Source organism: Cyanistes caeruleus, chromosome Z, assembly GCF_971803275.1.
Source record: "Cyanistes caeruleus chromosome Z, bCyaCae1.hap1.1, whole genome shotgun sequence".
Lineage (NCBI taxonomy): Eukaryota > Metazoa > Chordata > Aves > Passeriformes > Paridae > Cyanistes > Cyanistes caeruleus.
In genome coordinates, this window is record NC_141732.1 from 78,400,410 (window position 1) to 78,426,088 (window position 25,679).

Sequence of the window (25,679 nt, forward strand, 5' to 3'; positions counted from 1 at the left end):
CCAACTCCAACCATGTTTTAGTAAAAGGCCTGTGGTAAAGCTCCTTAAGGAAGCATCTGTGAACTGTCAGGATTTGCTGCTGCAGTATCTCAGGACCATTCTCTCCTCCTGCCAGCTCCTCATTGAGGTTTACCTCCCATCACCACAGCTCTTCTGAGCTTTGGAGGTGTCACCTCACAGCCATGGGAGGCATTGGGGGACAAAGTGGAGGATGTTGGGTTTCTGTCACTGGGTGGGGCAAGGGCACAAGGTACTTCATCTGTGAGGTGTTCACGCTTTCCTGCATCTGGGCCCTTTTTTTTCCACCAGGCTGGCACCATGTAGTGTCAGAAGACCACACTCCTCACCAGTCTCCTCCTGGGCAGGGAGGATGCTCTGTCATCACTTCAGACTGCTTTCTAAGGGTCATACCTTTCTTAGGATCCCTCCTCCAGCTCTGTCTGCTCCTATGGATTACAGCATCTCTGAGAGAAAACTTATGAAGTCTTAGAAACAAAGCATAGGAAATTCACAAGGTCTGATAGGGTGTTTTTTAGGCACTTTTTGTTTGATGATATTGGAGTTTTCTTCCCTGGACACAATCCTTAGTAGAACACTCCAGGGAATCCTGCTTGAGAAGGGGTTTGGACCAGATGTCCTCCAGTGATCCCTTCCAAACTTACCCATTCTGTAAGATATTATATTGTCTCAGTTTGCAAGAGTTCAATGTTTTTCAAGTTAGAATGCTTTCACAATTAATCTCTGTGCTGAAATAACTGAAAATAATTAAACATCAAGTGTGACGGAGAAATAGTGTTGTTTTCTGATAATCGTCCTCTGTCTTCTGAGCATCCTCTGCTTCTAAAAGTGATGAAGATATGATCAAACCTTCTTTGGCCATCCTCCATATTATGGCAATCTGAATTTATGAGGGAATTTCACCCTCAAGGTATGGATGAGATGAGTACTACCCCTTGGGGCAAATAATTTTAATTCACTTTTGATAGTGGAGAATGTTTGTGTGATAAGAAGCCTTTCCAAGGTGGAAACTCATCCTCCTCTGGCAGAGACAAGACAAACCTCAACCTTCACCCCACTCATTCTTGTGGTACCATTCCCCACCAGGCTCCTGAGATATCTCATATATTGAATTTATTTTGTGTCAAGGAAAGTCTGGTTGGTGGAGATGCCTGCAGCTTGTGTGCAAGTTGTGTGAGCTCATGACAGCATTATTTGGTGTTCTGTAACACAATGCATGCACATAATTTTAGAACAATGCTACTGTTACTGAGTAGAAAAAATGTTCCAGTGACCTTGAGGGGATCAGTGACAGGACCCTACTCAAAGCCCTTCAGCACACACCATCTGGCAAGCTCTAGAAAGCAAAGGGAAACATAGATGTCAACATAAAAAATATATGTTTGGCCTTTTATGAACAATTCATGAACCACATCACTGGTGCACTAACATAGGGGGTTAAGAGCTAATAGCAAGCATTGAAATTACAATGAAGAGTGGCATATCAAACAGTCTATGCATTTTTTTTACTGGGAGCTGCAGGAAAAACTGGTGTGAAAGCACCACAGGGGTTGTAGGAGGACTTTGACAAAATGTTAGTGCAATCATAAGTCATTCCATTATGACAACCAACTTTCTTTGTAACACAGAGCAAGACACACTGGTTCACATTCTCCGCTTATGCAGAGCAGTGCTATCAGTTTCAAATGTGTTAAATCAGTTTACAGGAGCAAAGGAACTGCTTTCATTTTCCTTGTGGAAACTATTCATCCCAAAGTGGCTTTGGAGTGCTCCTAGTAGAAGGATGTAATATAAACTCCTGTTGTTTGTTTCCTGTAAGAAGTGTCATATTGAGAAAATGGGCCTTTGTTAAAGATTCAAGTGTTTGGAAACTGGTTCAGCAGCCTGAGTAGCCAACTCATTACAGTTTCATTAGAGCTGTGGTGGAAGGAAGAAGGTAAAAGAAGTGGAGGGTCCTTGGGAAAAAGATGAAAGAGTGTTCTATACACCAGGAAGTTAACGAAGTATCAATACCTACTTCTCATAACTCTGTTGTGGTACAAAAATAATAAGAAAAAAATATTTTCATGTCCTAAAAATCATGGAGTGCCGCAGCCCTGCATGAGTCAGGCATATAGGAAGCCCAGTTTTTCTTCTGCAATGCTTGAAATAGGTGCAGCTTGTAGGGCACCTGTTTCCCTCACAGGATTGATGTGGACATCCCCCAGTCCGTGATGGAAAGCAGAGAGCAATGACCCTATTCCCTCTGTACTTTTCCAGGTTTCCTGCTGCAGAAAAAAACACAGGTATAATTGGTTGCTCCTGAGCATCTTTCATAAGGCAGGAAAATGTCTTACCTGTCTTCATCCCACTCCCATGCATGATCATATCTGGTAGTTCTCAAACTGCCCCAAAAAATATTGTTGGCAAATAAGGCGCCAATCCAATTGATATAGTTTTTATTGTCATTGACTGAAGGGGAGCAAAACTCCCACCACCTCTCCCTGATTTGGCATGCCACATTAGTATGTGTGGACCCTAACAGCACTTAGTGTCTTCTACTTGCCTTGCCTGACATCCTGTTTATATTCTCAGAGAGCACAAAATCACATCAAGCAAAAAATTAGTTTAAAGGGGAGGACTGTGAAAACCTCTGCAAGGTAAAGGCAAGGAAGAGAGCACGTGAAAGGCTTCTGTGGTGAGCCTTTTCAGGCATGGCAAGGACACAATTAGAGAAGGGATAAAAAGTGAGAGATCTCTTAAGGAAGGCAAATGGTGGCAGAGCTGTAATGAAGCCAGCAGCAAAGGAGGGCACTGCTCAGTTTTCTCGAAGACAGGAAAAAATAAAACAGCATGACTTGAAGGGGAAGAAATGCATTCAGAAACACAAAAGGGCATTCACTGAAAGGAGGGAGAGGCTGGAGGATATGAAGATCTAGGTCATGGAGAGAGTATAAAAATGGATCTTGAGACAGAAGATGGAAGAGGCAGCCTGCTTGCTTACTGGGACTTTATTGCCAGTGTCTAAGCTGACACAGCACTCCTATTTATCCTCATTAAACAGCTACCATCAGGGCATAGTTAGTGACCATTAGGCCTCAATTCTCTCTCTTTAAACTGCAGATAAATAGATAGCTACTGCAAGAAATAAAACCGTCTTTACTTGAATTATTGATAGTTGCAGTTTCCCAAAATTCTGGTCCCGGATCAGGGAATGACAGCAAAGGTCTGACAGTAAAGACAGCAGTTGTACAGAAGCCTGCCTGCAAAGATGAGAACTCAAGGAGATGCCCCCTCTGATTAAGTGGACTGAGCCTCATTTACTGCAGAGATAATATGATAATGTTTAGGCTGATCCCACAACTTCTGGTTTGGTGAAAGGTGTCCAGGGCAGGAGGTTGGAATTAAATTATCTTTATGGCCTCTTCCAAACCAAACCATTCTATGATTCTATGATTTTCATGGACAGATTGAGCACCTGCCCCAAATAACCTGGGGATCACACACCTGCATCTGTGAGTTGTCTTGTTATCTTACCTTAACTTGTTATACCCATGGGGTGAAAAGAACTTTGTCCAAGAAAAACCACTACAGCATCCCATTTGTTAGAGAAGGCAAAAGAAACACTATCCACATCATCCAGATTGCACAGTGCTACTGTGTGCTTCCATTTTAAAGTCCCACACATGCCTGTGTTTTACAAATACCCCAAAAAGAGCCCATGGTTTTAGTGGAGAAGCTTATTAGATCTAAACTTCCTGAAACTTGTATCCTGGTGATTTTTGCGAAACTCTGAATAAAATAAAAATTGAAGAATTTGGTTGTGAGTCAGTCATTATGCTTTTGCTCAGGATACCATGAGAAGATTTTCTGTTTTGTTTTGCTTCCAAGTGGTGTTTCACCAGAATGTCATCTCCAGAATGGCCATGGTGACCCTGAAGGTCCAGATTCCATCAACCATTTCTTAATGAATAAAGGGGGAGCAAAGAGCCCCAGCTTCTCTGGGATCTGAACCACTGTCATCTTAATTTGGAAAATCCCATTATCATGCTTATGGAAATTAAGGACGTAATATAAATAGGAATGTACGTTTAAGCTTTGGTTTAGTCCCACTGATATCAATGATTTAAACACTTTGAAATTAAGTAGATGATTAATTGCTCTTACAAAAGCAAACCTGGCTTCCAGTTCCAACACCTAGTCCCATCACCCAAGCTGAAATTTAATTATTTTATTGACTGGAAACAGGAATCAATAGACTTCTGTTTTAAACCATCTCACAATGCATTCCTAGCCCCAAGCCTCAGTTTACCATGAGTAGTCTTTGCATACATTGAAGGATTGTTTGCTAACATTACCCAAACACTCTGAATTCCTTGCTGGAAATATATGAGAGAGCATCCTTATCGAGATTTTAATGACAGGGCATTGTCTCCAAGTCAGCTTCTTTCCTTACTTCTTTTAACCATGAAAAATGAGTCCATGAGAAAAGTGAAAATGAATCCTTAAACCAGGGAACAGGTTTCTTTGTCCTTCTTACTGCAGCCATATGTTTCTGTCCATACTTCATTAACTCAAAAAAAAAAAAAAAAAAAAAGCAACACCCCCATTAAATCATTTATTTTCTATAAATACTCCTTCAGACACGTCTGTTCACACTGGGTGGGTTTCTGAAGACACAAACTACGCAGTTCTGGATCAGTCATCTCTTTATGTCCTCACTGATGAGGGTGTCCCAGAAATGATATCTGTCTGCTCCTGCTGCTCCAATATTCAGACCATAGACTGAGGGTGAATCACAGGACGAGAAACATAAATGCTGTTCCATCTGCCTTGAATTCAAACACTGGAGGTGAAAAAGGGTATGAAATCCCTGACATGGCTAGAGAATCCTGAGTTCCATCTCTTCAGGTTTCTAGAGAGGTTTGTGTGGGACCTTTGAGAACTCTTGCACAAACCTCAATACAAAGGCATATTGCAGGCTTAGCCAACCTGTGTTTCTGCCTCTGTTTCAGGAAGTGGTAGCTTTGAAAGACCATATCAAACTAGTACATTGTGTTTCCTGCACATCCTGCTTTATTGGAGGTTAATTCCTTCTGACGCATGCAGTCTGCTGCTGCCAATTAAGTCAAATGTATTTTACGCTTTACTTTTCTCTTGCCTTACAGGCTTTTGTTGGGGAAAAAAAAAAATAAATAAAACTTGCCAAACACTGTTAAATGACATGGTCTGATGATTTGGAATAAACACCCAGATTTTAATACATCAGAAGGATTGAGAGAGGGGAGGAGGAAACTCCAGAGCAGCACCCAGCTGGATGACAACTGCACAGCACCCAGCCACCAAGCACAGCCTTAATCTCTGGCTGTTGTAAAAAGCAGAAAAAGGGACCCCAGGTCAAGGTGACATTGCAATGTATAATTCTTTGGTAGAGGAAGACAAAAAGCACTGGAAAGGCAGTAGAAGTACAGGACCAAATGGACTCTTCCTTTGCAGTTTCATCTCTGCCACTTCACACCATGGTGGTTTCTGGGTTTATTCCTGATTTCTGCTTCTGTCTGTGATCTCCAAGTCATCTCTTTCAGGCTTTAGAGAAACAGCTGGCAATGCTCATGCTCAAGTTATGATAAGGGAAACTATATTTACTCAGGGTCAGCTGAGACACAAAAAATTGTAAAAAACTCATCAGATCTTCTGAATTAAACAGATTGATTTATTTATTATTCTGTTATCCAACTCAATGCTGTGACAGGAGACACTCAGTGGAGCTTCTGGGTGACATTACATTCTATTTTGGAGAAGAGAGGCAGCAGCAGGTCAGAGGCAGCAGAAATACAACCAAGGTAAAGGAGAGTCCCAGGAGAGTTGACACTGTATATCAGTGACATCATATATCAGCTGGGATTCCAGGTTCCTGAATGGGTCAGTGGTCCTTAATTCTCTTACATTACTTTACTGTAAAATTCCAGAGCAACTTTCCAAAACAAAATCAAGAACAAAGCGGGGGGTGGGGGGGGGGGGGTGTTTCAATTCCTTTTCTTTGGTAACAACAGAAAAATCTACCATAGAAAGCTTCCTGTAAAAAAATTGCAGTGTACTTTACCCAAAATGACACTTTTATATCTCCTGTGGGATAGATCATGAGTGTCAGAGACACTAAACCTAACTCTCAAAGCAGTTTTTCTGAGAAAACAATGGTTAACAACACTCTGCTTGCAAATCCATACAGAGATCCTTCCAAGGGATGTTCAAGGCAGGCATCTTCTTGAGGAAAGGCTTGTCACTGATGAGAGAGGAATATGCAATTATGGGAAAATACCTGATGCAAGAAAAGAAAAATTCCTTATTTGTAGTCAGAGACAGGGTTGATTCTTGAATAGAACATGGCTTGGAGAAAGACAGTACAAAGGCAACACTTATCATACTTGAATGATGGAGTGGCAGCATCAAAACAGTTCATCAGCATCAGCTTTGGATCTCAACATTATAGGTAAAATTTAATTTTAAATTTAAACAAATTCCCTGGCAGGGAAGTGCCTTCAGCTCTGATCATTACAGACTGACAGCTAATGATGAAGGAAAGAGACAATCAGCACTCCTTTCATCCAAAAAAACCTTATTTTAAAACCTCTGCAAAAGTGCATAAGATTGGGCTGAGATAGTGCCTCAGAAAACACTCCTCAGAAATCTCTCCTGTGCTTCCAAAAAGGTGAGATGATAGCATCCAACACACTGTTGCTGGCAGTACTGGATTTCATGGCTGTGATTAAAACAGGAGGGGGAAGATGTTTTAGGTAACAGTAAGGTTCTGCTCAGTAATTTTTGTTCTTTGTATCTGTAGAATTTTACAAACTCTATAGATACATTCGGATTTCCTGTGATACTCGAATATATTCCATTTGGAAAATAATTGAAGGGAAAAACTGCACTTTAAGAAAAGCAGCAATTCAGACTGGAGAAGAGGAGGGTGAAGAGAAGCCTCATCATGGTCTGCAGTTTCCTCATGAGGGGAATTGGAGGGCCAGGCACTGATCTCTCATGTGACAAGTGACAGGACCCCAGGGAACAGCTGGAGCCATGTTTAGTTTGGGTATCAGGGAAAGGTTCTTCCCCCAGGGAATGGTGACATTCCCAAGGCTGTCAGAGTTCCTGGAGCATTTTTTCAGCCCTCCAGGGATGCCCAGGGTGGGATTGTTGAGGTGTCTGTGCAGGGCCAGGAGCTGGACTGGATGATCCTGGTGAGTTTTTTTAACTCAGGATTTTCTATGAACATGAACTCTGACCAGTAGTTACTGCAGATGTTTGTTTTTTTAACTTGTTGACATTAACCTACTAAAAGCAGGAGTCTTTATTTCTAAATTATTTTGTAGTTGGTTCAATTTGTTGAGTAACTAGGATTGTGTGATAAAATGGAAGCCACACAGCAAAATTGTGCTTGCTCTACACAAACTCCTTGGTTTCATAGGCTGACTGAAGAGTAAATAAATCCCTGTTTTCCCCAGAGCTCTCACAGATATTTGTTAAACTCTTTTATCATCCTAGTAAAGGCTCACTATGGTAGCAAGCTCTGACTGCTAAATTTCTGAACTCTTCATTAAAAGGTTCTGATTTTCAATCAGTTCCAAGTAATCCCAGTGAAATGGACAGCAGATATGTCCAACATGATCTACTTATCTGCATAAAGAGCTTGGTGAAATGACTGCAGGCTATGTATGCATCAAGAGAGCCAGCTCTCAAATCAGAAATGGTGTAATTATGTATTTAATTATTTCACCTAAGGGACAGAATCATGCAGTCTGGTTGTATTGTTGTGATCTAAACTAATATCTCCACACCAAGGGGTATTTAAGTTGGCACTGCCTTGGAGATTTTGTTCAATGAATATACATTCATAACTTACAAGCAGATTTAAAATCATATCTTCTCTCAATTTATCTGGAAGATTTAATTGGACTTAGAACCAGCATGACATATGCATACCTTTCTAGTGTTTCATTGTTCTCCAATACTCTTTTTTTCACTCCTTACCTCTTGCATATATTCCACATATCCACTTTTATCAATATTTCTTCCCCTCCTTCTCATCTTTTTTACTAGTTCTAATTTCTTGTTTAAACCAGTTCTCTTTAGTATCAGTGTGATGTGATGCAAAGGATGAGCACATAGTTGCTCCCTCATTCCATACCATAATTTGTGCCAAATTTGCTTTAAAAAATTAATTCATTTTCTATAGTTGATTCCAACTTTCTCTCATTAGGTTCTTATCTTCCATTTGTATAAGAAGGTTAAATTCTTAATAACATTGTTATAGAAAAAAAGCATAATAGTTTTGGGGAAATAATTTATGTCTTTGAGAATATTTATTTTTTTTCTTGTTTTCTGAAGGAAAAATTAAGAATATTTATGGTTTCAAGGGGAAGGAGAAACAAAAATTCATGGCAGTTTTCTGAGACACAATGCTTTAGTTGGTCATAGAGATGATACTGAGTCAAGCTTCAATTATCAAATCCAAGAGGTTTTTTACAAATATTTCTTTAATATAATAAATAATAATAATGTACTAAATAGATAATAAGATAATGTACTTGACAGATAATAAAGTATCCTTTAAAAAAATGGGGAATGGTCCCTTTAGATCTTAAAATATTATTATATTATTTATTGTTATTATTACTATTATTTAAATCTCAAAAATATTTTCTCATTAATCTTTGCTAACTACCTTTTATTACCACATTCAGCAGTACATCCATGCCTGTCCTGAGCAGCAATACTGTGAGTTTCCATACATCAGGTGCCCTTACCACCTCCCAAAAGTGAGGCCATGAATCAGCAGAGTGGAGGTGTGACAATGGGAGGAGGGGGGAGCGGGAAGGCTCGGAATGATGGCACGGATAAATCCTGAACTGCCTCCACGAGGGAACAGGGGCTGCGCTGCGCTGCCACGCCAAGCCCAGCAGACCTGGATGACATCCCAGCCAGGCAGGTACACCTGGAGACACTGCACTAATTGATTCCCTGCAGAACCCGCTGTCTTCTGCCTCTGTGATGATGAAGAGAAGCTGCAAGGAGGAATAAGAGGTTGGCAATGACCCTGAAGGTGTAAGGGGGCTGCATGCACAGGGCACCCTTTTCCTACAGGTGCAGCGCACAAACATGTTCAGAGATGTGTCATCTAGGCCAAAGGAACAAACCTTTCTTTAGTTAAATGAAATTTGAGACTGTACAGCACAAGTGAACCAGGAGCCAGTTCATCAGCCTCATATGTATCCCTTCAGGAGATCTGACAACATTCATTAAATCCTGAAATTAAATAATGGTGCTGAATCTGCAATTATATTGAAACCAGTAAATTCAATTAAGGGTAAGTAGTATACTTTAGTTGAGTGGCTCATTTGGTGGCTTTTTGGTACGTGCAAGTAAGAAGATAAAGAGAAAATGCCCTTTATTTTATTTTTTTTTTTTCAGATTATGCTGTGTTAAATGAAGACCACACTGAGAACCTTGCACAGAATCACACAGTAAAGCAGAACTCCTAAAGAAGGAACAAGCACCCAGGACAGAGCAGGATTTTTTGCTCCAGATTCATAGTTTTTTCCATTTCTCAAGTTATTACTCATATAATTTATATTAATCCTTCCCAAAACATTTAGTGACACTCTCATTATACTGGGCAATGTATAAATACACTCAGTCCTCCAAAGAGCAGTGGTAAATTGCTGTATAATCTACTGTAAGTATTTGCATTTTAGAGCAAGAAGACTGAGGAAAAAGAATTCTAGAAACCTTGGTTTCCTTCTCCATTCTTTCAAAAGACAAATTATATAAACCTGCAGAAAACTGGGGTAGTCCTGTGACTTCAGTCCCTGGCAAGGTACACCCTTCCAAGCCAACACCTCACCCCAAATATCTAATGGATTTCTTCAGTTTTAGAAGCTTCTATGTTTAAAACACTGGATTTCAGCACATCCTCCCCACGCCTGGCCAGGCTCCACCTACATTCACAGGTCAAGTCTTCTCCTCCCTTTTGTTTGTTTGAGGGTGATGGTTTTATTTCACATCTGCTGGAGCAGACAACTCCCAAAGTAAGTTTTTCTTAGTGTTTACTTTCAAAGCATGGCAAAGGCCTGGATGTTCTCTGGCGTGTCAAGAAACCCGGGCGCGGGTCGGCCACTTCTCTTTGCTGGTGGAAGAGCCCAGCCAGTGAGCTGGTGCACAAACACATGGCACCAGCCACAGCTGCTGCTTCCTTCCATCGTACAGAAAACACTTTCCTTTTGCACTGGGGCTGTGGGCTCGGGCAGTGTGTCCCTGAAGCTCCAGCTGGGATAACCAAGGAGTAAAGTCTGTGGTGTTTTCTCAGTCACGCTCACCAGCCCTGAGCAGCGAAAGCTGCCGGTTCAGCAGCCAACACTGATCATCTCTCCTCTCTGCCTTCTGCAGTCAGACCTATCTCGAGTTTCCTAGGTCTTCCCCAGCCTGCACTAGGAGTTGAGGTGCTCCCTTTGAGGTTACAGAGCTGGCTTCAGGAGGCAGATACTTTAAAAGAAGCTTTTACATTCTTAGCATCTGCTTAGCCGCTTGCAGTTGCCATTTCACCGCGGGCCTTGAGGGTAGATCGGAAGGAAAAGAAAAATGGCTTTCAGGATGGATTAGTTTTGGGAAGAGTATTGTGTGCCAAAGGCAGTGCAGAAAGAAGTAAACATTCAAGCAGACAAGGATGACATCATTTATTCAGTGGAACTGACAGGGGCAATGTGAGAAGCTGTAAAAGCAGATAAGAGGGCTGAGGTTTGAGGGCAAGGCATTAAAAGTGGAGAAGGGAGAACTAAGCAGCAGAGCTCGTTTTTCTGTGCTGTTCTGTGCCTGTGCAGGCTACACGCCTCCCACTCAGAAGTTTATATCCACCCATTCACTGTGGAATATCCTCTGAACCACATTTTTCACAGGGCCTTTACTGGGTCATCTTGACACCTTCAAGGGTTTCAGAGCAGGGGAACAGAAAGAAATGTTCAGTTATAAGCTTAGGAGAAAAACTGCATTGTGGTTTTGGAGCACTGAGGCACCACTTTTTCAATTAAAATTAGAGGTGAAAAGGAGTTTGGTCAAGTGGGTTCAATAAAGACACCTGGGTTTGGTTTTGAAGGCAGAAGTGGTATTTTCAGAGTATTGTGTATCTGGAGCAAAAGGAGGATAACAAAGGCTTGCCCTCAGAAATAGGTTGTGATGTTCTAGGGAATAAGAACTGTTATTTTGCTACCAGCTGTAATAAGTTTCAAGTGCTAGCAAGATCAATAGGAAAAACTGGAAAGAGACCAGATGTAAGATGAGGCCCAAATATGAAAAAATGAGAACAGGGCTAATTCTGAAGGTCATGGATAATTGCTGTCATGAGTAAAACTGATCTCTGTGCCAGATTTGATATTTTTCATGAAAATCAGCTCACTTCAATCCCCTTTGTTCCAAGTAAGAACATGATAAAAAATAGTCACTTTCGTAACACACATGTAATCCTCTATCCATTTTCTGCCTGTAAGTAATTTGTTGGTTGCACTGTGAGGGATGGAAAATGAATTAACAGAGGGACCTCCTGGACATCTTAGAGGCTTGAAGCAAACCCAATAAAGACAGCTCCTGATGTTCCTGACACAACCCTGAGAAGAGGGAACACCAGGAAATTAGTATTTCTTTGTGGAGGTTTTATCTTATTTTTCATTAGGAAAGGGGGTTTGTTTTCAGGTGATTGGCTTGGCCAAATTCAAAATATTTTATAAATATAGTATATAAAATGTGCCTGCCATTAGAGATGTTGACTGTGCATAAACATCTTCACTCTCACCTTGTAAGGTTCCTTTCTGGGTGTGAGGGAGTTTCTTTTTTATATTTTTTTAGGTTTTTTTGTTGTGGGTTTGTTTTTTGTTTTCTTTTCCCTTAAGCTAGTATGAGAGAGAGGATGAAACTCTGTAGGAATCATGCATTTGGTTTCATGAAAAGGTCACTCAGCAGATTCTGTTCTTGAAAGCAGTAGATTTTCCTCACAATGGAAATTGGATGTAAATATTAAAATTATCTTTGGAATACAAGCCTTCTTACCCATGATAGCAAAAGCTGTCACCTCCTGTGGAAAAGACACAGACATACACACCTGCACTCACACATCCAGTATACAGGACAGAAAACAGACAATGCATGGGAAAAAGAAAAAAATTAAAAAAAAAATTTAGCTTCCTAAAATCTTACTGGAACATTGCACTCGAAGTCTTGTTTTATCCAGAAATACCAGTGGCTGGGTTGGACTGGCTTAAAACAGGACATTTTGACTGTCTGTATGACATAATTCACATTCTAGCAATTTTTGAGTGTTCTTATTATGTACTGTGTCTTGTCAGTGTTTACATATAGGCTTCTAGAGGATGATTTCACAGACTTTTGTGATCTAGATGAGAAAAGAAACAAGATTCAAGGCAAACCAGGTAATTATATGGCCCAACCCCTAAGCGTTTCAGGAATGTCTTGTGAATGGAGAAGACCATAAGCTACACTTGTAACTATTGTACTTCTATTCCAGTTTTAAGATTTCCATCAATGTCAGTGAGTGAAATATTTCCAGGATGGGGGTATTTTCTTATAGAGCATGTCAGGAAGAAGCTCATTACTCAGAAGGCAGAGAGGCTGTAGCACAGGCTCTTCTCTGTGCCCAGAGCAGCTGTGGCTGCCCCCGAATCCCTGGGAGTGTCCAAGGCCAGGCTGGACAGGACTTAGAACAACCTGGGATAATGGAAGGTGTCCCTGCCCATCACAGGAGGTGGAAAAAGATGGTATTTAAGATCCCTTCCAACCTAAACCATTTTATGACTCGATATGTAAAGGACCTGGAGAAATACAGGGCAAGTGTGCAGTCAGAAAAAAATTAGTCCTGGGTAGTCTCTCAGCAGACAGAAGCAGTGTTCATTCAGTGAGTGTTTTCTATACAGTCGTACTGGGGGTAGAAAGAATTTATTTTATTATTTTATTTTATTATTTTATTTTATTTTTTGACAAATTTGTATAATATCATTGCAGTTATTTTATTTGTTATGTTCATGCAAGATTCACCAAAAATAGAAACATGAGGGGTTCAGATGTCAGTATACCTCTTACTCAGTAGTATTTTCTGTTATAATTACTGGCTTACCTTGACCACGTGTGGTGGCTGGTTCAGAATCCCTTTTACCACTGCAGTAAATATTTTCAGCTGTGATTTAAAGAAATGGCAAGAGCTTCTGTGTTTGTTTAGATTTTATGGCCCAATTATTGTTTCCCATTCTCAGAGATGAGGATAATTATTTTATAATTAATCATACATAGACAAAACAAACCATCTCTAAAAATGACTATTAAAACATTTATAATGGGAAATGTGCACATCCTGAGCTGTAAATCACACACCCTGATTATTTAGTTATATTGACCATATGTTATTTTATTTGCCTGTTATTTGTTAGAAGCTTTGAGCAAAGAAGAGAAAAGGTGCTTGAGGTATCAATTCAACATTGTTTTGTTCCTGTAGAAAAGGCCAGGGAAAAGAATCTGGCAACTTGCCTTGACATCAACCATCTGTAAATTCATCATTCTTTGGATCCCTAGGTAATTTAGTTTCAGCCAAAACGAGTATTCTCAATGTTGACAAATGATCTTGCTACATTTCCCCAACAAAAGTAGTTTTGTTGGAGATTTGACCTTATGGAACTCTTGTTTCCTTTGAAAAAATGAGAAGTTCAAGAAAAAAAACCCTTTATGATTAATTGCCACTACTGCTACTTTTTCAGCTATTAGTTCAATTAAGAATTTGGCAGTGGGTTGTTTCACTGAGCTATTATACTTCAGTAACATTCATAAACTCTAGAGAGTTTGAATCTGCATTTTATAGGAAACCTTTTTCTTTGTGATGTCTAAGTATTTTCTGACACCATTCTTGACTTTCCTATTAATGTATGCATTACTTTTCCTCCATAACCACATCACATCCCCAAAATATAGTAGGGTGACAAGCAATATGCATAAAGTCCTGGATCATATTCAGATTCTAAGATGTAGGATATCCATCTTTGATCTAATGATTCACTGAAATTGTCAACTTCCTCTCTCTTGTCAAATGCCTGGTTTTCCATTTCCATTATAATTATGGGGTTGAGAGTTAAAAAAAAAAAAAAAAAAAAAAAAAAAAAAAAGGAGCATCACAGAAAGACATTATAGGCCATTCCCATGCCTTAAACAGAACTGAATCTACTATGTCATCCATGCAGATGTTTTCCTAACATCTTATTGAAGGCTTTCACAACATCCCTAGGTAATATAATGCAATAATAAATCCCCTACTGATATTAGACTATGAAAAATCCTGCTGCAACTTCAGCACATTATTACTCATCCCACACCTAGGAAAAAGGGACAACAGCTTTTGCTTTACTTCTTCTTCCTAACACAGCATTTTTAATGTGCTTGAAAATTGTTATGATGGCTACTCCTGGTCTCTTTGTAAATTAAGTACTTCGGTTGTTTCCATTTTTCCCAGATGTTCCAGTCTCTAAACCCCAGACCATTTTTGTTACCCTGTTCTGAATTTCCTCCAGCCTCCACTTGGTTCTAAACTTCCACCATTTTTAAGGATCAAAACTGAGCAAAGTTGTCCATTCCTTGAAGTTTCAACAATGCCCATGAGACAGCCTCATTTCTTCTATTTATACATCTCAGTAAGTTAATATAATTTTTTTTTTTTAATCACCAATAATGGTCTTGGATTTGCTCAACTTGTTATTTGCTGTGACAGATATTTTCTTTCTGCAGGGTTAGAGCAGTCATTCTCCATTGTGGAATTTTATGGATGATATTTTTTTTTTCTGTACAGCTGTTCCCTATTCTTTTGCCTGAAATGTGTCCTTTCTCCTCAGTTACACCAGTTTTTATGAGATCAGCTCGAATTCTAAACCTCAGAGGAGCTTGCATCCTTGATTTCTCTTCACCTTCACATCAATTTCAATCTTAGCAGACAGATCTACTCTTTTATACTTCAATTAATTACTTAATATTACAACACTGAACTATATCCCTGCAGAACTTCATCGGCAATAAAACACTGTTAAGTTTTTAGTTACTCACATCACAGAAGTTTCTTTTGGACTTTGGATCCTCAGCTGATTTTTAAAAAGTGTCCTGTTAGTGCCAAAGGTACAATCAAACCTCATGCCTATCACATCCCTGTGTGCCAAGGTGGTTTAGGGTAGACACAGCTGAGGTCTTACCAGCAGAATCATACTTGGGAAGATGAAAAGCTTCAATCCATTTCACTCAAGGATTAACAGCTTTGACACAATTATAGACTGACATGGCTGTTTCAGAGATGTCTCAAATGATTTTTACTGGAACATTTTCCTGCTCTTCTAGTGAAATGTATAGCAAAGCTGGTGTTAATTTTACGGTTTAACACATTATCTAAATGAGTTCTGAGAAAACCCTGTATTCTAAGAAATCTTTTATGCTCTTGGCCACGATCATTTCTGTTGTACATGTTCTCCAGTAGATTTTGTTTATGTGCCTCCTTCTCCAAAATGTAACTCTTGTCCTGTTCATCAGCATGTCTTGTGTACTTTCCTTAACCACGCTGCTTTGCTGGCCTCATCTTATTATTTCATGTCTTCTATTTAATATTCAAAAGTAATTATTCATCATAGGGTTTGATATTAAGTTTAATCAGCTTCATATGATTTCTGCTTTTCTATCAGTAGCCTGAAGATATTCATTCATAGATGAGAAAAAGAAACTATTCTCAGATAAATAGTCCTAATTATTTATGTGTTTTCCCAGGTTCACTGATATTGATATTGAACAAACTAATGTCAATTCTATGTCTGGCTCAGAAAGCACCTTAGGAAACAGAATGGGGTTTTTTTCCTACATTTTTTTCCTTAGGCATCTGCTTGTAAGACATGTTGCAGGATAATTAGTGGTTCATTCAATATCCAAATAGACCATATGGATTTGTAAACTGCTTTTCTCAGACTGTGCATTTCTTAATATGGCACCTGTGTAGTTTCCAAAATAAACTGATTTTTTGACTTGAAATTTCAGTAGAGGATAAGTAATAACGAACATGCAAAGGGCTCTGATTTAAAAATTAATTTTCAGTCTAAAAATGTTACCTACTAACCAACTGATTAGGTACTTGCTCATTTGGGCTGGAGAAACAGGAGTGGCCATATCTGAATTGTCCTTTGTTTTTCAGATGCAATTAGCACAGCCATCAGACCTCATTCAAGTGTAATAATCTAGGAAGAGATGTGGAGCAGATTCAGTTTTATGCACAATAATATCAGCTATCTGATGACAGAAAAGCTAAAAACCACTTTACTTCAGAAAGAATAGTGCAAGGTACTTTAATATTTTACAAATTCTTCACCTCCTGCTTGCAAGGGGGTTGTTGGTTATTTCAGATACTTTTCTTGATTATGATATTCATTTTGTTCTGTGCTTTTCTGTTTTTGGGTTTGTTTTAGTTTTTTGTTTTGTTTTTTAATATCTTTGACTATTTGCACAATTATTTCCCTCTAGATATTTTTTAAAGCTGCTCTTAGCCCTTCTCTTCCTACTGATGACTGTGCCCAGTGTGGAACAGCAGTCATTGACAGTAGATGATGGTGTAAAGCTTCTATTTTATGTGCTGCCCTGCAAAGATATACTTTTGTGCTCACCTCTGCCTCTAAAATATTCATTTTAATGGTAAATGAAGCATATTTCTAAAACACTGCACACTAGAAGCATAGTTAATGTTGCAAATCCATTTTCATCATACACCTGGAAGAAATCAGAGCTATTAACTTCTTATTTTCCCCAAGCATTAAATTTACGCAAGGCTAAATTAACATGAAATTCCTCTTCAAAAAACTCTGTAACAAATGAATGGGAAGTGCAGTTAAAAATTTGACTCTTATAGTATTTTCACTGTGACCTTCACTGTGGTCAGTTTCTACTCACAGCTTTATAGGTTAATTAACCACTGGAATACCTTGCCCAGGACAGAGGAGATCTTTCTTATGATTTTGGGTATTTTGTCAAGGTTTTGATAGCAGAGCTTGGTGTAGGAAATATTGAGTAATTCCACATTCTGTGGTAAGCAGGAAGAACTGAACTCCACCATTCTGCTTGGACTTAAAATTTATAATTTTAGAACAGGAAAAGGCGTGCATATGTTGTCTGGTGAACTTTTCCCATTTTGTTCTAAATAATTTATTATTCAGATTAAGGACTCTGAAGTGTCACAAGGAAGCACATACATTTCCATACAGGCATTTCCCCTCTGCATCATGAACCTGATAGACTTGTCTGCCTTTCTCACTCACCAGAATGTCTCCAAGCCGACTGCTACAAAGACTTCCAGCATTAAATATATATATATATATATATCAGAGTTCTATTTTTTCTTAAAATAAATTTATAGGCTGGAGACAAGCAGACTACTCATCAGATTTCAAGGAGCCACCACTCTATGTACTTGACATGAATCTCCTCAGACACCAGACTTCCATGGACTCCAAGCTGTGACATTCAAAGGGGTCAGGCATCATAAAATCATAACTGAGTTCACCAGTATTTTCAGGGCTGCATGTTATTTGGGCCATGTATGATAACATCCAATTATAAGAGACATTCTCTTAGCATGGTCTAGTGGAAGATGTCCCTGCCCATGGCAAGGTGCTGGAATGGGATGTTTAAGGTCACTTCCAGACCAAATTATTCTATGAACCTATGGTTCGTCTCTATTAGATGTGGGTTTAACATATTTTGACTGATTTTTCAGTCTTCTCCATGATTTAATTAAAGGGAGGTCTTAGTTATATGGAAATGTTGAAATCCAGGGCCTCATATCCAAAGGGCACAGTGCTGTCCTTAACCAAGGCTGCCCACTGCTCTAAAAACCTCCATTCAATATCCCAATTAGAAAGCTCAATTCAGTACAAGATCAATTTAGTACAAGATCAAGGAAAAATTAATTGATCTCAAGCAGAAAAGTTAAAAGGTAGCACAAAAACACAGGATGCATTCAAGCTGTGGTAAATAGCTTCATCTTATAAAAATGATATTGGATAAGAAATAAAATTTTATCTTAATTTTGTTGTTATTAAAACAACACTGTGACACCACTGTGCCAGCTGCTTTCTTGGGTTCATACAGCTCCTCAGTGATTCTGGTGGAAATTCAGGGTAAACACGAGCTTCCAGCCAGCAAAAATCAGACCCAGGGACAGCTAAGGCATGGAAATTCAGTATCCAAGTAAGCAGCTGGAGGTGTGAACACACTGGAGTTTAAACTAGCAAGTGCATTGTGAACACAGCTCAGGAAGTCCACTTAGAAACAGCCATTAATAAAACAACTAGGGGAAATAAAACATGGGAATTTGATGTGAACCATGTGCCAGCCCTGGCTCGCGCCGCCTCCCCAGCACCGGAGCCAAGGCCACGGCTGCCGGACTGCATGTGGCCCTTCAGTGCTCAGCATGGGGCTCTCACTCAGGCTTCAGCAGCCAGTGTTTCACAGCCACTGCTGGCAGAAAACCTGCCAGTGTTGAGGAGAGATTCAAAGAGACAGCCTGAGACACGCAGAGGGGTGCAGGAGGGTGGCAGTGACTGACGCTGACAGGGCCAGGTGGAGTGAAGCTGGTAGCAGAGTGATGATGCTCTATCTCCAGGACGACAGGAGCTGCCATCCAGACCAGTTCTTGCAGCTGCTGGACCTAATAAACCCGTGATAAGCCATGCTGGAAAAAGAAATGCACCAGCTTCATGCTTCACCCCCAGATATAACCAGTTTTCACACCAGTGTGCAATGAGCCCTCAGGGTACAGTGAAATCATGAGGGTCTGGAAGGATCCTTGTAAACTTCCCTGCAGGATCTGCTCTGGCCAGCACTGCTCAGCCACCCATCAGAACCAGGGGTGTGAAATGTAGCCAGCTTGTTATTCCTGGCTTGGGAAAACAGTTAACCTTGCACTTAAACTATTTTGCCCTTTAACTTGTGCTCAACTGCTCGCCTACAATGTGGGCTCTGTGTATCCACTAAGATGATTAAAGGAATGCAGCACTTCTCCTATGGGGAAAGGCTGAAAGAATTTGGATCATTCAGTCTGAAGAACAGAAGGCTTCAGGATAATTTTATTGCTACCTGCCTGCATGTAAAGGGGTTACAGGAGAGGGGCTTTGGACAGGGGCCTGGAATGACAGGAAAAGGGGGAATGGCTTCATGCTGAGCAGTGTTAGGTGGGATATTAGGAAGGAATTCTTCTCTGGGAGGCCCTGGCACAGGCTGTCCAAAGAATCTGTGGCTGCTCCATCCCTGCAAGTGTTCAAGGCCAGGCTGGATGGGGCTTGGAGCAACCTCAGATAGAGGGAGGTGCCCTGCCCATGGCAGGAGGTTGAACAAGATGAGCCTTAGGATCCCTTCCAGTCCAAACTGTTCTGTTATTCTGTGATCCCGAGTAGCTGCGGAATTCCCCTGGCTGCCTTACTTGGAAGGGGTTCTCTACCCCGTGGCTCCTGGACAAGCTGCACAGCTGGAGATGAGACACATTTGCAGGTTTGTGTGAAGGAAAGCTTGTTCAGTTTCTTCCCTCTGTCTTAGGGACTTGGGCCTCAGCTGCCCAGAGCCACCACTCGGGCACTTTACACAGCCCTAAACGCGCGCTTTAAAAGGAGAAAGTGAACGATAAGGCAGGGATCAGTATTTTAGCATGTCATAAAGATCTGTGTTTTTTTTACAGTAATTACTTTGCCCACATCTGTTGGTCTCACTCTTTCCCCAGTTTCTGCCTCCATGGGTTCTCCCCTTCCATCTCTGGATGTCCCTGTGAGGGTCTACAGCCCTTTGTGGTCACAGAAGCTGCAGCCAGATGGCCCTGATGTTGGAGGCAATTAGATGCCACTTCTGGCACAAAGGCTGCAGACAGCACCCAGCAGTGCTGATCAGCTATGTGCTCCCAAGGGTGATTTTCTGTAATATTTCTGTTTCTTCACTGTGCTCAAATAGTCTTGAAAGCATGGATTCACTGGCATGGAAGTGAGCTGCCAGAATGGAAGTGGGATTTATAAGGCAGAGAAGATTGGGATGGAGAAAGATCTGCTGGGTGAAGGACAGAGTCCTGTGCCAGTGCAACCAAAGGGTTGAATTTTTAGGAAGAAGCTGAAAGGTTTAGCCTACACTGCCCAAATCAGCATCAACCTGGAGCATCAATACAGGCAATCACCTCAGCTACCTTACGAGAGAGACCATTTGGCACAAGATGTTTTCTGTTACCTGCATGACATGTGAGCTGCCTTGTTGGCATTTTTTACCACTTTCACCTCTGGGTTTCACAAATGATTCTTGAGGGAAAAGTCTGATTTTCTTTCCTGTCTGCACTGCACATTTGAGAAGTTAAATCATTAATGAGGTGTCTCTGAGCATAAGGAACTTGGTTCACAAACAAATATAAGATGAGCACATCTGAAGGTTTCACCAACTTTCTTTCAGTGCTATATCCAATTAAAATAGAAATCCAAATTATTTGCCTCTTTTCCCATTGAGAACCTGCAACTATAAAGAGGCACAGTGAGCAAATTGCATGATTATTGCTTTTCCCAGAGAAATTGTTCTCTGTTAAGATGTGATATTAAAGGCAGGGCCTGCTGTGCAGAAAACAGGCTAAGTCAAGCCAAGCTTTTGGATGTTCCATTTTGGTTTGTACTATTTCCCAGCAATATTGTCATTCTAGCCATGATTACTAGCTGGCAGGAAATAAAAAACTACCTACAAATATTTTGGTGGTAAAAGAGTTTGATTAGGCGCAAGACGAAAAGCAGAATTTTATTAAGTAAAAAAAAAATCCCTGTGATCACTACAGTAGCTCATTATATATTTAAATTTTGTGGTGGTTTGTTCACGGGAAGTGCCAAACTGTCACCACAGCCATTTCATCCTGTGCTCTCTGAAATATATTTGTACCCCATACACGTGGTGATGGGGAGGGACTTGCAAGGCAGGAGGTTTGGGCTGGGGCTGGGGTCACACAAAGCCCCAGGCTGTCACATTGGAGCATCCTTGCCTGGTGACATGGCTGGCTGAGCCATGCTGAGAGGGAAGCATGAAATGGTGATCAAAATGAGTGAGCCTCGTGCATAATTCATGAGCTGAAACAAACCTTTGTACCAGACAAGATCACCTATTGAATTTCTCTTCAATGGACCATTGCTTGCTTGCACCACGCAAGATCTATCTCACTCCACACTGCCTGAATGGGAGCAGCACCAGCCTCTTACATTATCCCGAAACAATGCCCAGATCTTTCTTTTAGAGGCAAGTAGGCAATTTGGGCTACAGAGCCCAATCAATCCCTACTTCTTCTTCTTCTAAAGATGCCAGCAGAGCAGCTAATTATCACCTCCTCTTTCAAGATGGGCTCATTGTCAGCTGGGGACTACGATGAGGACTCTATTCATTCCCCAATATATTACTCTCAGGGACAAACCAGACTGACACTAGTCAGCACTGACTTTCAGAAACTCTCTAACAGGTCTGGAACCAAAGGAATGGGGAGTGGGGGGGAACATCCCAACTATCCTGGGAGAGGGTGGGTACCATCAATTTTCCCAGATCCTTCTCCAAAATGAAACTTCATGTGTCTTGAAAAGGGAAGAATGAGAAAGAAATGTCGTACAAAATGCGGACTGGAAAGAAATTCCATCATGGTATTCCAATGACTAAGTGAAAAGTCCAACTCTGATTTCTGAAATGAAACATCCCTAAATTCTTGAAGACTTCAGTTAAGCCAAGTTTTCAATTTCATACAAAAATAAAGTTATTTTATTTTTGTCTTTTTCCTCTCAAAACATCATCAACAAAGACCAACCCTCCGAAAATAAATTCCCACAAATAAACAAGCAAAAAAATCATACAAAAAGGTCCCAAAAAAACAAGCAAAGGGAGGGGGGGGGGGGCAAGAAAACTTAAAATATTCATCTTTCCTATATTTTTTTCTTCAGACCTTTGAGCCTGAGGGTCACCAGAGTCAACTGAAACCAAAGTCCAAATGATCTCATTAGAGACATCCAACAGGGAGCACAGAGCAGGGACATGAAATCCCACATACACAAAAAGAGCAGCACCAAGCTGACATACCAGAAGGAGGCACTTCAGAGGGGAAGAAGAGGAAACACAATAGGATCTTCAACCTGCCCTCCTGTGAGGAATCTGAACCTGGGAATGAGCAGTTTCACTCATGTGAGCCAGTCTTTTTATGATGCAATCAGGTGAGGGCAGCTGGGTGTAAAGGAAAACAGCTGAGCTGTTAGTTAGCTGGATCTATTTTATTTTATTTTCCCCAGGCAAAGCAAAAGAAAGTGCCTTACACTAGACCATGAACTCTACAGATTTATCAACTGTTCCCTGCTTGCAACAAATTGCCATTTATCTTTCCCTTTGTGCTCTGTTTGGGGTAAGAAAAGATTTGAAATCTGCAAGCCTACGTGCACTTCCCTGTTGCTGTTGTTTTATTTTCTTTAAGGTGCCAAGGCTGAAGGGCCACGTCTCCTGCTGAGGAAAGCTCCTAGAGGTTAATGTAAATGTAGTGTAATGTAAAGTGTTGCCTCTAGTTTACACCAGCAGGGGATTTGGCCCACTCCACCTGAACAGTGTATGAGGTGTAATTCTGGTTTTCAGGATCAAGCAGGAAGCTGATAAAAAAGTTCCAGCAGCCTCCAGAGGTTCATGGGGAAGTGGCAGGTGAGGGAAGCAAGAGGTTTTGTGCTATGCCGATGAAAACTGCTCCACTGCAGCTCTGGAACCTGAAGTCCTGAATTGACCTAAATTATCCTCAGGGCAGCAAGAAGGGCTTGAACTGAGCTTCTGCCCTGGACTTCAGGAGAGCAGACACTGGGCTCTTCAAAGACTCACTGGGTAGCATCCCATAGGGCAGAACCTTGGAGGGCACAGAAGCCCAAGAAAGTTGTTGAATTTAAAGGACACCTTCCTCCAAGCTCAGTAGCAATGCATCCCAAAAATGAGGAAGTTGCATAAAAATGCCAGGAGACCTCCAAAGATATGGAGCTGCAAATTCAGAGAGAAAAAAGAAGCTTTCAGGAAGTGGAAACAAGGAAAAGTGTCCAGGGAGGACTATGGTGAAATTGTGTGGGAAGTTAGGGACAAGGTTAGGGAAGCCATGGCTCAGTTAGGACTGAGTCTGGCCAAGGATGTAAGGAAAACAGGAAGGGCTTCTGGGGATATGTTGCAAGAGAAAAATTAGGGATAATGTGGGGTCTCTCAGTAAGGAAACAGGAGACCTGGCTGCCTTGGACAAAGAGAAGGCCGGGGTTTGCAGTGACTTCTGTGCCTCAGTCTTCAATGGCAAGTGCTCCAGCCAGACCACCCAGGCTGGACACGGCAAATGCAGGAACTGGGAGAATGAAGACCCTAAACCCATTGTCAGACAGAATCAGGTCTGAGACCAACTAAGGATCCTGAAGGTGCACAGGTCCATGGGACCTGATGAGATTCATCTGTGTGTCCTGAGAGAGAAGGCAGTTGAAGTTGCTAAGCCACTATTTATCATTTTTGAAAAATTGTGACAGTCAGGTGAATTCCCTCTTGACTGGAAAAAGGGAAATATAACCCCCATTTTTAAAAAGGAGAGAGCAGAAGACCCTGGGAGCTACATACTAGTCAATCTCACCTATCTGCAGGCAGATCATAGAGCAGATTCTCTTGAAAATTATGCATATGGGAAACAATGAGGTGATTGGTAACAGCAAAGACAAAATCATGCCTGACAAATTTGGTGACCTTCTATGACAGGGTTACAGATTTGGTGTACCAATCTTTCTGTTGTTTCACCCTTTGGTGAGACAGTGGTGACAGCCTAAAAAACAAAGTTTTTGTTTCTACTAATCAGTTTTTCAAAAGTGAAGCACCTATAATGGTGGATTTTAGCATAGATGGAACCTAAATTTACAATCTTAGAAAATAACATGTTGGGGTCATTGAAAACCCAGGCTGATGACTGCAGGGAAAATGTTCCTTATCACAGAGAGTGAGAGTATTCACACTGCCCTCAGTTGTGTGTAAATGTTACTGGAAAGTTCTCTGTGCCCCCTACTGTTATTGGTTTAAATTTGCTGCAGTATTTTTCATATTTCTAATCATCTTTCCCCATTGGACACTTATCCTCATACTCTGCCCCAATCCTAGTCTATATAAGTTGTTTCACCCTGACCCTCGCCCTTTTCGTGCACCTTCCACTCTCTCTGGATTGTATGTTTGGTTTTTTTTGCCATTAAAGCTCTTTACTTTTGGGTCATCAAATTGAGCTCATCCTTCTATTATTTTACCACTTTGTCCCTGGCTGGTACAGCCTCAAGGCAGCTGTCTTCTGCCGTGAAAAGTGGTGCCCAAACAGGAGCCCTCACATTGAGGGACCTGTTGGGATCAGGTCAGCAGGGGAAGCTGAGTGGTGAGCCAGTCTCCTTCTGAGTGTGGAAGTTAAGCCCAGCTGGATACCTCAGACAAACGAATCATCTCAGGAAGACCTGTGAAAGCAAATAAGGAGGACAGGGGATTGTTCACCCATCATGCCTATAATTGATACCCTTCCTGAATTTCAAGATGGGCATGAAAATATCAGTCGTAGAGAAGGACGATTATCATCAGTTTACGTTAAAATTGGCATCCCAGAGGAAGAGATTTGAAAAGAAGGAGCTAAAAAGTGTTAGCAAATGGAATTTCAAAATTTTTCTTCATACTGCTGCGCCCAAGGTGGTTATGCTACCATTCTGGGACTCAGGAGGAATGAAATTGTATCATTTGGTAACAAAGAGACACCAATCAGCCCAAGAATTACTCCCCATTCTCCACCTCATGAAAGAGAAGGTCAACCAATTCAGAAATGCCTGGGTCTGCCAACACTTCTTCTCATTAAGTCACTCTGGAGGAAGATAAGGGGTCAAACTTGTAGATGCATATACTTGTAGTGGGTTTGGAGTAAAAAACAGCTCTACTGATGGAGCCATCACCCTGTGTCCATCTCCACTTCCTCCACTTGGGGCCCAGGATGACAATGGCCACCCTGGATCCTTCCCGCTCCATCCTACCCAAATGTACACATTCACCTCATCCCTCTCTGCATTCTCCTCATCCCTCTATACCTAACACCAAACCTAACCTTTAATACCTTTAACTTCAGCTGCCAAACTGATAATGGATAATTTTGGAACAGACAGCCATTTTAAAAGCTCTGCTAAGGACCCTCCTTCTGGTTGAATTGATGGATCGTCCAGCAATCCCTCCTCCAACTCCGCCCTGTCTGTCCTGTGGTGTGTCCCTTCCACCTTGGGCCACTTCTCCTTTGATGTCACCGGACACAGAGCCCACACCCCTTCTGAGGAGGCTGGAACTTTATCCACCTGGGTTCCAGAAAGGCCCGCCTTTAACATGGCAGCTCCCTGGTCACCAGAACTGAGGCCTACTCCGGGGACTATTTTAAAGTTAGAGGGCTGTAAGGGCTACAAGAAAATATTTATGGTGCCTGGTGATTCCTCCTCATACTCCTCTTCCTCCTCATCACTGGGGGAAGATCTTCAGCCTCCAAGTCCTAACTGGGATCCATGGGAGAAAATAAGAAGGGAGGC